Here is a 12,141-nt window from a genome sequence, read left to right as displayed (position 1 = left end):
AGAAACAGACAGGTACAGGACAAAACCCATATCACAGATCAGAAACTGACAAGTAAAGGACAAAATCCCACTCACGTATCAGAATCTGACAGCTATAGGAAAAATGAACATTAACATAAAGAAACTGCCAGGTACAGGATAAAACCCCATTCACTTACAAGGAACTGATACGTACAGAACAAAACCCCATTCAGGTACCAGAAACTGACAGCTACAGGGAAAAAAAACACAAACATAAAGAAACTGATAGGTACTGGACAAAACCCCACTCACATACGAGAAACTGACAGGTACAGGACAAAACTCCACTCACAAACCAGAAACAGACAGGGAGAGGACAAAACCCGACTCACATATCAGATACTGACATTTGCTGGACAAAGACCCACTCACATATCAGAAACTGAGAGGTACAGGACAAAAGCCCTCTCAAATACCAGAAACTGACAGGTACAGGATATAACCCCATTCACATACCAGAGACTGATAGGTACATGAGAAATCCCAACTCATATGCCAGAAACTGACAGGTACAGGACAAAACCACACTGACAGATCAGAAACTGACAGCTATAGTACAAAACCCCACTCACATATCAGAAACTGACAGGTACAGGAGAAAACCTCACTCACATAACAGAAACTGACAGGCAAATGCACATCCACACTCACATAACAGAAACTGACAGGTACAGGACAAAACCCCACTGACATACCAGAAACTGACAGGCCCAGGAAAAAAACCCAATCATATATCAGAAACTGACAGGTGCAGGAAAAAAACACCACGAACATACCAGAGAATGACAGGTAGAGGACAAAACCCCTGGAGAATATGATCAGGGATGCGGTGACCAACACTGAGCACGCCAAGCGCAAGACGGTCAATGCCATGGATGTGGTGTATGCTCTGAAATGGCAGGGCTGCACTCTCTATGGATTCGGCGGCTGAACAACTCGACCCTTTCCACCAAACACAACACAAAGGCTCTTTTAAGAGCCACCCACCACCTCACAGAGAGAGCAGTGACCTGGGAGCGAGGGTAGACAGTTGATTTACATTGTGATTGGTGTAGATCTATATTTTACTCCAAGTTCTATATTCTGGTGTGTGGATGTTTTAAATCAACATAGGCACGATGGGCTGAATGATCTTTATTCACAGAATCGTAGACATTTACGGCACAGAAGGATTCAGCACAAAAAATATCTATGCTGCCGAATCCCACTTTCCAGGTCTTGGTCCTTAGCTTTTCAGTTCATGACACTTCAAGGGCGTAACATATAGTTTTTAAATATGATGAGGGTTTCTGCCTCGACCTCACTTTCAGGCAGAATGTTCCAGACCCTCAACAACCTATGGGTGAAAAAAGTTCTGCTCAATTCTCCTCTACTTCTTCTACCAATTCTTTTAAATCTTTACCCCCTGGTGATTGATCTCTCTGCTAAGGGAAATAGGTCTTTCCTGTCCACTCTATGTAGGCCCTTCATATACACATCAATCAAGTCTCCTCTCGGCCTGCTAATGTGCGGAATCGTTCTGTGATTCTATAAAAGGACGATATCCCGAATGAATAATTCGACTATATTAATGCTGCGACTTCCTCTGAAAAGAGCCGTTGCTTTGTTTTGTGCTTTTACAGTGCGTTGTGAAATTTATTTGCTATTGTCCCTTCCGACACCCCGTGCTTGGCCAGCTCCCGGGCAGCACCAGGCTCACGGCGGTCTGGATGTGTGGACACAATCCGCACTCTCCAAACTATTGGAGTTTGGTGCCATCTCCTGGCCGCCAGCCAGTGGTGCAACAGGAAAACCATTCCTCAGTAACTATTTTAAACTGGAGAGAAATAACCTGAACATCTTGTTTCCGTTCAGTCTAAGATGATTGCAAAGTGTTTTACACGTCCTGACTAAAGCTCCAAAGACCTATGGCGAATGATCTGTAAATACAGCGTCTAACATTTTAAAATTAGGGCGATGATTGTATCGTGGTGTGGCTCGCTGACCTCCCTCGCGAGTTCATTGAAGTTCGATTCGAGGCATCGCAACCATGCTCCTGTTAACACAGTTTAGGTCACCCTATCGCAGTTTATAGCAGATGCATTGCTGGACATCTTCCAAAATTCTATAGGATCTGGAACAGTTCCCATGGATTGGAGGATAGCAAATGTAACCCCACTATTTAAAAAAGGTGGTAGAGAGAAAACGGGGAATTACAGACTGGTAAGCCTGACATCGGTAGTGGGGAAATGCTAGAATCCATTATAAAAGATGTAATAGCAGAGCACATGGAAAACAGTGACAGGATCGGACAAAGTCAACATGGATTTACAAAAGGTAAATCGTGCTTGACTAATCTACTGGAATTTCTTGAGGATGTAACTGCTAGAATAGATAAATGAGAACCAGTGGATGTGGTGTATTTGGACTTTCAGAAGGCTTTCGATAAGGTCCCACATAAGAGATTAGCGTGCATAGTTAAAGCACATGGGATTGGGGGTAAGGTACTGTCTTGGATAGAGAACTGGTTGGCAGACAGGAAGCAAAGAGTTGGAATAAACGGGTCCTTTTCCGAGTGGCAGGCAGTGACTAGTGGGGTACTGCAGGGATCGGTACTAGGACCCCAGCTATTCACAATATATATAAATGATCTAGACGAGGGAACTAGATGTAATATCTCCAAGTTTGCAGATGATACAAAGCTGGGTGGGTGCGTGTGCTGTGAGGAGGATGCAGTGAAACTCCAGTATGATTTAGACAGGTTGAGTGATTGGGCAGATGCATGGCAAATGCAGTATAATGTGGATAAATGCGAGGTTATCCATTTTGGTATCAAAAACAGGAAGGCAGATTATTATCTGAATGGCAATAGATTGGGAGAAGGGGAAGTGCAACGCGACCTGTGGGTCATTGTGCACCAGTCGCTGAAGGTAAGCATGCAGGTGCAGCAGGCGGTTAAGAAGACAAATGGTATGTTGGCCTTCATAGCGAGAGGATTCGAGTGCATGAGCAAGGATGTCTTGCTGCAGTTGTACAGGGCCTTGGCGAGACCACACCTTGAGTATTGTGTGCAGTTTTGGTCACCTTATCTGAGGAAGGCCGTTCTTGCCATGGAGAGAGTGCAGCGGAGATTCACCAGATTGATACCTGGGATGGCAGGAATGACTTATAAAGAGAGATTGGGTCGATTAGGTTTATACTCGCTAGAGTTTAGAAGAATGAAGGGATCTCATTGGAACTTATAAAATTCTAACAGGACTCGACAGACTAGATGCAGGAAGGATGTTCCTGATGGTGGGGGAGTCCAGAACCAGGGGTCACAATCTAAGGATAAGGGGTAAGCCATTTAGGACTGAGATGAGGAGGAATTTCTTCACCCAGAGAGTGGTGAACCTGTGGAATTCTCTACCGCAGAAGGCAGTGGAGGCCAATTCATTAAATATAATCAAGAAGGAGTTAGATATATTTCTTAAGGTTAAAGGGATCAAGGGATATGGGGAGAAAGCAGGGACAGGGTACTGAATTTGGATGATCAGCAATGATCTCATTAAATGGCGGAACAGGCTCGAGGGGCCGAATGGCCTACCCCTGCTCCTATCTTCTATGTTTCTATGTTTCCCTTTGTTCTCAGACCCGTTCATTTACAGCGCCTGCCGACGAATTAAGAGCTTGTTCTACGGGTAAGACTCAGATTCCAGTCACATCGTTCTCTCTCAAGGCATTTTCAGGTTTTAAAAATAACTGTTGGGGGTTTATTAACCCGAGACTTCTTGCAGTGTAACAGCCCAGAATGGGAGTTCTAACAGAGACCGGAACGGGGGCAGTTTGAACACTGTCCCTCTTCTCTTTTCACAGGACTCCCGGTTCTGTTTTCACTCCCGCCTGTGCAAAGGATCCATCGATAATTATTGAAACCTCACTTTTACAAAGATTGAGCTGGAATGTGTCCGCTTACAGAACCAATGGGGGTTGATTCCCGCCCGTTACATTCTGAAATTGAACAGGCTGATTGTCACAGCCCGGACTGTGCAAGGGAAATATGGAATAAGACAAACGGGAATAAAACGTGCTTGGAAATCTTTGGCTAATGGTGAATTTATATAATCCTCAATTTAAAAATTATTGGCGGGGATTTTGAGATTTAAAAAATCGTTGGCGGTCTGACTGTTGAGGCAGTTATTTCCGACCTCTTTTCATTGGTGGGAAAAGCAGACTGTGATTGGTCACAGGAAAACACCAATAAAATTCACCACAGTGCGACCAATCACAAGTACGCTGTCTGCATTCCTTCAGAAGGCATAAGAAAGGCAGATGTGGGAGGAGACTTTCATTCTTTCTCTAACCGTGTTGATTGTGGAAATGTCTGGAAGAGGAAAAACCAGCGGTAAAGCTCGGGCCAAAGCCAAGTCTCGCTCATCCCGGGCCGGACTGCAGTTCCCTGTGGGCCGTGTTCACAGGCACCTGCGAAAGGGCAACTATGCTCAGCGTGTGGGTGCCGGAGCCCCGGTCTACATGGCTGCTGTGCTCGAGTATCTGACCGCTGAAATTCTGGAGCTGGCCGGCAACGCGGCCCGCGACAACAAGAAGACCCGCATCATCCCCAGACACCTGCAGCTGGCCATCCGCAACGACGAGGAGCTCAACAAGTTGCTGGGAAAGGTGACCATCGCTCAGGGCGGGGTGCTGCCTAATATCCAGGCGGTGCTGCTGCCCAAAAAAACCAGCACTGCCAGCTCCAAGAGCAAGTAAAGCGAACAAGATTCAATCTAATAACCCAAAGGCTCTTTTCAGAGCCACCCACATTATCTTTGAAAGGGCTGGTTACTGTTCTGTTCTATGGGTCAGAATTATACCAGATCTGATTTAACATGTTAAATCTTAAAATCTGCTTTGAAAATCATTTGCCACAGTTTTGCCCATTAAGTTATCTATTCACCACTCACCTGACAATCAAAAGCTGCCACATAGTAACAGAGTGACAGATACAATTGCTATCCTGTATAAACGAATACTCCCTCACTCACATGCAGTACCAGTGAGTGAGTGGTACTGCTTGTCCTATACTCACCTGTCAATCCCACACTAACACAGTGCCAGAGAGTGACAGATACAGTATATTCAGCAGTGAATCTCACCTTGCCACATAGTACCAGAGTGATGGAGGAAGTGTCTATCCCACACTCAATGATCAACCACACTGTTCACACTAGAATCGGGTGAGCGCGTCCATCTGCATTTAATGGTTGTTTGGAGTTTTCAGCTGGACCAATAAACTACTTGGCAATGGTTTTAAGCGGAACATAAACAGTGTACTGAAGTATCTGTCGAAATCAAAATGGTTTCTGCTGAATCATTGTCTCTTGTTGCAGCACTCGCTGTCGGCCAGTAGATGGCACCAACCTCTAATAGTTTGGAGAGTGCGGATTGTGTCCACACATCCAGACCGCCGTGAGTCTGGTGCTGTCCGAGGAGCTGGCCAAGCACGGGGTGGCCAAGAACGCCAGCTCCAAGTAAAACTCCACAATTTACTGACAAAAAAAACCAAAACTGCTCGTTTAAGAGCCGCTTGTTTAATGCACTGATTGTCAGTTTATTCATTCCGGCTAACGTCCTATCAATCTGGTGATGACATTATCAGACAAATAGGGAAACTGCCGCATTTTAAAATCTGTCTCTGTCGCATTTTTTAATTATAAAAAAAGTATTTTTTTTTTTAATTTAGCGGATTGTTTCAAGATTAATTTATAAATTCTTCAATTGAGGCCAATAGTTTATTCTGTTAAGGTAATGAGATTTCAATCAAGCGACCAATCCGAAGTAGCCTCAGGTTACAGCGGGCTCCGACAGTTGGAACTGGAGACATTACAGTCCATCCAAGTACTTTACTTAAACCCTTGCATTTCACAATCCCCGACAGTATCTGTGCAGGAAGCAAACTTCAGAAGGAGAATAATCTCACAAATTGGCCTCTTGTCATAGAAACTCGGTTTTACCTATTGTGAGGTGGAAAGCTCCGGTTCCCCGTCACACCATGTCTGATATATAAAAGCTGAATGGAAACAGAACACTGAGCGCATGGACACCCAGGAAGACTAAAAGAGCTTCTCACTGTGAGGGGAGAATACAGGGTCTGGCCCAAAGAGTCACTTGTAACCCCATAATAATCCTTATAATTCTGAAGCTACTCCTCACCCCAATATATCCCCGCTCCCGGTCCTGGGGCGCTGCTCTCTCGGTGAGGCGGTGAGTGGCTCTTAGTGGAGACTTTGTTTTGTGCCCTGGAAGTTGTCACCAAGAACTTTACGGTGACGCTTGGCTCCGCCTTTTCCCAGTCCTTTGCCTCCTTTACCTCTTCCAGACATGACGATTCCTCACAGGAACATAAACTGAATGATAAACTCTCGCCGTCCTGATGTATTTATGAAGCCAACCCGGAAAAGCAGAGTGTGAGAGAGGTTGGGAGGAGACAGAATCAGAGTGACAGGCAGAGCAGAGACAGCGTCCTCTGAGCTTCAGCTCCGCCTCCAGCTTTCAGGCTTCAGCATTGAAATATTTGCCTGCTCCTCCCCCTCTCCCCGCACAGTGTTTAAACCGACAGGAAGGTGTAAAGTCTGTGGGTTGTTTAGTTAATTAATACACAGACTCCAAGAGTAACTTAAAACAGGACTTTACTATTCGAAGGTCCTCTTTTTATTTGAACCAAAATTTAAAACTTAAACCAGATCAACTGTAAATAAACAAAAGTTCAACTAAACCTTAATAAATCAAATTAAAATTTGGTGTTCCAAATTGACGATGCACTCCAGCCCCCGCGGCGCCCAACGGTCGCGGAAATACTCAAGCGTACCAGCGGACACCGCGTGCTCCATCTCCAGGGCCACCCGGGCGCGAACATGGCCGCGGAAGAGAGGCAGGCAATCCGGCTGGACGACCCCCTCGATCGCCCGCTGCCTGGACCAATTGATTGCTCTTTTAGCCAGGCCCAGGAGCAGGCCCACAAGGAGGTCCTCCAGCCTATCCGCTCCCCTCCGCACCGGGTGACCGTAGATCAAGAGTGTGGGACTGAAGTGCAACCAAAAATCGAGGAGCAGCCCCTTTAAGTAGTGAAAGAGGGGCTGCAACCTCTCACACTCCATATAAACGTGGAAAACGGACTCCTCCAGGCCGCAAAAAACACAGGCGGCCTGGGAGTCCGTGAACCTACTTAAAACCTTATTGCACGGGACCGCTCCGTGCAACACCCTCCAGGCCAAGTCCCCGATGGAACAAGGGAGGACTCCTGCGTAGAGAGCCCTCCATTGGGGACCTCCGCCACCGCCAGTCGGCAAGACGCCACGCCAAGGCGTGTCTGGACGGCAGACGAAGATGGCAAAGTGGAGAGTGTGCAGGAGCAGCCCGTACAGGAAACCCCTCCGCGCGGAATGAAAAGGCACGGAGGGTATTTCCTCGAGACGGCTCAAGTTGTGAGGCGCCGGATCCCGAGGGGAGTTTCGGGGCCTGGCGCCAATAAGGAATTTCGTCCGGACGGGCTAAGCTCGGACGGGATCGCCCCACGTGCTTGAGCCGCCTCGATACACCTAGTGGAATCGGGGCCCAGTGCCACTTTCACCGACTCGATGGCTTAGGCCGCGAGCCGGACGTTGGCCCAGGACAGGCGCCACGCCAGCTCCTCCGGCGCCATCCAACCCGCTCCTCCGACATCGAGCAGGTCCCCGACTCTGGTCACACCGCCAGCCACAGCCCCACCCTCCGCCAGCCGCCCGAACCCACATTCACGGAGGTGCGGATTCCTGAGCAGCGGCTCCCGAAGGAGAGCCGCCGCTCCTGACGGGGGAGAGCTCCGCCTGGAAGCGACATAGTTCCAAACCCATAGTAGTTCCTGGTAGAAGACAGGCAGCTCCTGCAGGCCGGCACGCCTGCAGCCCACTTTCACAAACAGGAGCTGCGTGTCGTAATTGAGGCCGTGCAGCTGGCGGAAGAAAAACTTCGCCAGCGCACACCATCTCGGAGGATTCTCTACGTACAGGTATCTCTGCAGCGTCTGAAGACGGAAAGTCGCCGCCTGGGTGCGAAGGCACACCAGCGCCTGACCGCCCTCCCTAAGCGGGAGACACAGAACTGCAGCAGAGACCCAGTGCTTCCTTTTGTCCCAGAAGAAGTCGATGAGCTTCTTCTGTATCTTGGCGACAAACGCAGGGGGAGGGATCAAAGTGACCAACCGGTACCACAACATGGCAGCCACCAGCTGGTTTATGACCAGCGCTCGACCCCTGTAGGACAACACTCGGAGCAGTCCTGTCCAGCGTCCTAGGCGAGCGGTGACTTTGGCGTCCAGCTCCTGCCAGTTTGCCGGCCAGGCGTCCTTGGCAGGGCTAAGGTAGACTCCCAAATAGAGGAGGTGCGTGGTGCTCCAGGCGAAAGGCCTGAACTCCTCCGGCAGGGAGTCCACCCGCCACTGACCCACCAGGAGTCCGGAACATTTCTCCCAGTTGATCTTGGCGGAGGATGCGTCCGAGTAAATCTGCTGGCATTCCCGCATCCTCCGCAAGTCAGCGGGATCCGTGACCGTGAGGAGCACGTCATCGGCGTAAGCCGAGAGGACCACCTCCACGCCCAGCCCTTGCAGAGCCAGTCCCGTCAACCTCTTGGGCAAGAGGCGCAGGAATGGCTCCACGCAAATGGCGTATAACTGACCGGATATGGGGCATCCCTGATGCACCCCCCTCCCGAAGCGAAGGGGCGCCGTCAAGGACCCGTTAACTTTAATCAGACACTCTGCGGCGGCGTACAGAAGTCGGATCCGGGCGACGAAATGCGTCCCGAACCCGAATGCGCGCAGAGTCCCGAAAAGATACTCGTGATCCACCCTGTCGAACGCCTTCTCCTGATCCAGGGAGAGGAAGGCGACCGACAGACCAGCCCTCTGGGAGTGGTGGACCAGGTCCCGGACCAGATGGATGTTGTCGTGGATGGTCCGGCCCGGGACCATGTAGGACTGGTCGGGGTGGATCATGTGGGCCAGCACGGTGCCAAGGCGAGCAGACATAGCCCTGGCAAAGATTTTATAGTCCGTGCTAAGGAGGGAGACCGGACGCCAGTTCTTGAGGAGGCGGAGATCGCCCCTCTTAGGCAGCAGGACAATGACCGCCCTGCGCCAAGAGAGGGGCATCTCCCCGGTCGCCAAACTTTCCCCCAGGACCCGCGCGTAGTCGCCCCCCAAGACGTCCCAGAACGCCCTGTGGAACTCCACGGTCAGCCTGTCCAGCCCCGGGGACCTTCCCCTAGAGAGCTGGTGGAGGGCGCCGGTCAGCTCCGCCAGGCTTAGCGGAGCGTCCAATTTTTCGGCGCCCTCCGGACTGACCTTCGGCAGGTCCTCCCACAAAACTCTGCACGCATCCTCGCTGGACGGATCCGGAGAGAACAGAGCCCTGTAGTAGGCGCGGGTCTCCGTGCTGATTCCCTCCGGATCCGAGACCAGAGATCCGTCGTCGGCCAGCAGCCCCAAGAGCTGCTTACGGACCCCTCGTCTTTTTTCCAGCGATTAGAAGAAGGGGGAGCCGCGGTCCAGGTCCCGCAGGAGCTGGATCCGCGACCTCACGTACGCGCCTCGGGACCCGACGAGCTGCAGGTCCTTCAGCGCGCCCTTCTTCTCTTCGTACACCTTCCGCAGGGCCGAGTCCCCGACGACTTGACCGAGACGGGACTCCAGGTCGAGCACCTCCTTCTCCAACCGCCCGACTCGTGCCTCCCGCCTCTTGGTCGACCCCTTCGCATACTCCTGACAGAAGAGACGCACGTGAGCCTTGCCCACGTCCCACCACAGCCTCAAGGAGGGGAAGCCCCCCTGCTTCCTTCTCCAGTTGGCCCAGAACCGCCGAAACGAATCCCGGAACCGCGCGTCCTCCAGCAGCAGGTTGTTAAAGTGCCAGTACGCGGACCCTCCCCGAGCGCGCAGCGGGACGAGCTCCGCCCACACCAGGTGGTGGTCCGTGCACGGCACCGGCCGCATGGAAGCCGCCGGAACGCAGGATACGTACGCCCGGGAAATGTAGAGGCGGTCGATTCTGGACCCTCCTCCTCCAGACCTCACGTAAGTGAAGGCGCTGGAGTCGGGATGAAGATTTCGCCAGACGTCCACCAAGTCGAAGGACCCGACCAGGTCCCACAACTTCTCCATCGCCGGCGGGCATCGCGGGGGACCCGTACGGTCCCTCGCCTCGAGGGTACAGTTAAAATCCCCCACGAGGATGACGCACTCGCCCACGTCGATGGAGCCCAGAAGCGCGGACACTTCTTCAAAGAAGCGCACTTGCTGCGCACCGGCCTGAGGGGCATACACGTTCACTAGATGGAGCGGCATGCCCCCCAGGCGAACAGTGACCTGGAGCAAGCGGCCCGGCACGTGCTCCTTGACCCCCAAGATCTCCGGCTGAAAATACAGGGCCAGCAAGATAGCCACCCCGCTGGAATTATTGGAGAGGTGACTCATGCTGACCCCTCCTTGCCACTCCAGGAGCCACGTGGCTTCGTCTCCCGGAACGGTGTGGGTTTCTTGCAGGAAGCACACCGCATACTTCCCGTCCCGAAGGACCGAGAAGTTATTGAATCTGCGGCGCGCCTCCCCGCTGCCGTTGATGTTGAGGCTGGCTATGGTTATCTTCATGTCAGAAGCATAGTGCAACCTCTACCTACAACTAACGGGGGGAGGAAGCGCAGCCGCTAGTCAGCCGCCACCTCCTCAGCAGCCCAGTGAGAAATGTTCTGAGCCAACGCAGCTCAAGTTGGTTCACACCCTCGTCCGCGTCCATGGTCTTAACGGCGGCGCGGACGGAATCAATGAGCAGCGCCAGCTCTGACCACCTGTCGAGGGCCAGCCGGACCTTCCCGCGCCGACCCAGGCACGTGGCCATAAAATCCCGGAGTTCCCTTGCGGGAATGAGGGGAGACTCGGCAAGGGGCACGAGGTCATCCACCGCCTCGTCGGCGCCGGAGTCCGACTCGTCCTCCGTGTCCATCACCGAGTCCCCATCCTCCTCCAGGGGGTCGTCACCAGCGGCCGACCCGCCCACCGCGCAGTGCGCAGCGGACGGCTCGGCCGCAACAGCCGGCCCCGCCTCCGCCCGGATCCCACCCCCAGGATCGGTGGCGGAGGAATTCTCCCTGGGCTCCTCCGGGGGCGCCGGGCCAGAAGACGGCGGCGGCGGTTCGGAGCCCCCCTCCGCCCCAGACGCCAGATCGAACGGAGAAATCGGGGAGAACACAAATCCGAACTCCCCCAGGACGTCCGGCGCCCGAGACACAGCCAGAGGGCCTTCCTCTTCCGCGCCACCGGCCTCTGACCCGGCAGATGGGACGTCTTTGGCTAAATCCTCGACCAGGTCGAGCAGCCCCTGGGAAATGACCGGGCCGCTTTGGGCGAGCTCACTTTCTTCAAACTCGCCCGAACCAGACCCCAGGCCGCCCGACCCGTTGAGGGGTAACGGCATCGATAAATAGTCTATTTCAGCCGCGGGTTGATCCGCGACCCCCCCCCACGGGCAGGGTCTCGTCCCCATCCCCGGGAGGCACGTGCTGCACAGACACATCTGCCTCAGCCTCCCGAGGGACAGGCGACCCCTGCCGATCGCCGGTGATGGTGGCAGCGGTGGGGGGGGCGCAGCACCCGCGGCGGGCGACGACTCCCCCTGTTCGGAGGGACCCTCCTCCTCCTCCCGGTCCTCCTCCTCATCCAGGGTGTCGCGCCTTCTTTTTAGCGCGGAGGGTGCGAGGGAGACCTCCATGTCTGCAAAGGCCTCCTCCTCAACTCCCTCCGGCGGAGCAGGTTTGTCGGGTTCCTCGGGCCCGAGCCCAGCCGCAGGTAATGGCAATACCGCTGCGGCGGTTGCGGCCACAGGCTCGGGCACGAGGCCCCTCCCGCTCGCATCTGCCCCGGTCAACTCCGCGAGGAGCGCGGGTGTAAGGGGCTCAAGGGGCAAGGGCTCGCCATCCACGGGGGGACCCGCCCTAAGGTGTTTTTTCTTTCCCCGCGCCTTTTTTCCGGCCGGACACGCTCCCTCCCCCCCGCCGGAGGCCTTGGTGGCATCAGCCCCCGACGTCAACCGCGCATCAGACGTACTTGACGCGCGGGCAGACTCGGGGGGA

General features: G+C 53.3%; 1 long non-coding RNA gene across 1 annotated transcript; it reads right to left on the bottom strand.

Moving 5' to 3' along the window:
• Positions 1–1,140: 1,140 nt before the first annotated feature.
• On the bottom strand, positions 1,141–6,447 carry LOC147098436 (uncharacterized). The gene is made up of 2 exons (XR_015074175.1): positions 6,193–6,447; positions 1,141–1,357 (listed from the first exon to the last, which is right to left on the bottom strand). It is a non-coding gene; the product is annotated as an uncharacterized LOC147098436 (long non-coding RNA).
• Between the last annotated feature and the right edge of the window lie 5,694 nt (positions 6,448–12,141).

Source organism: Somniosus microcephalus, chromosome 29 (assembly GCF_052327205.1).
Source record: "Somniosus microcephalus isolate GS21.2 chromosome 29, FLI_Smic_1.0, whole genome shotgun sequence".
Lineage (NCBI taxonomy): Eukaryota > Metazoa > Chordata > Chondrichthyes > Squaliformes > Somniosidae > Somniosus > Somniosus microcephalus.
The sequence above is the reverse complement of the archived record's forward strand: the minus strand, read 5'-3'. Positions and strand labels throughout refer to the sequence as shown.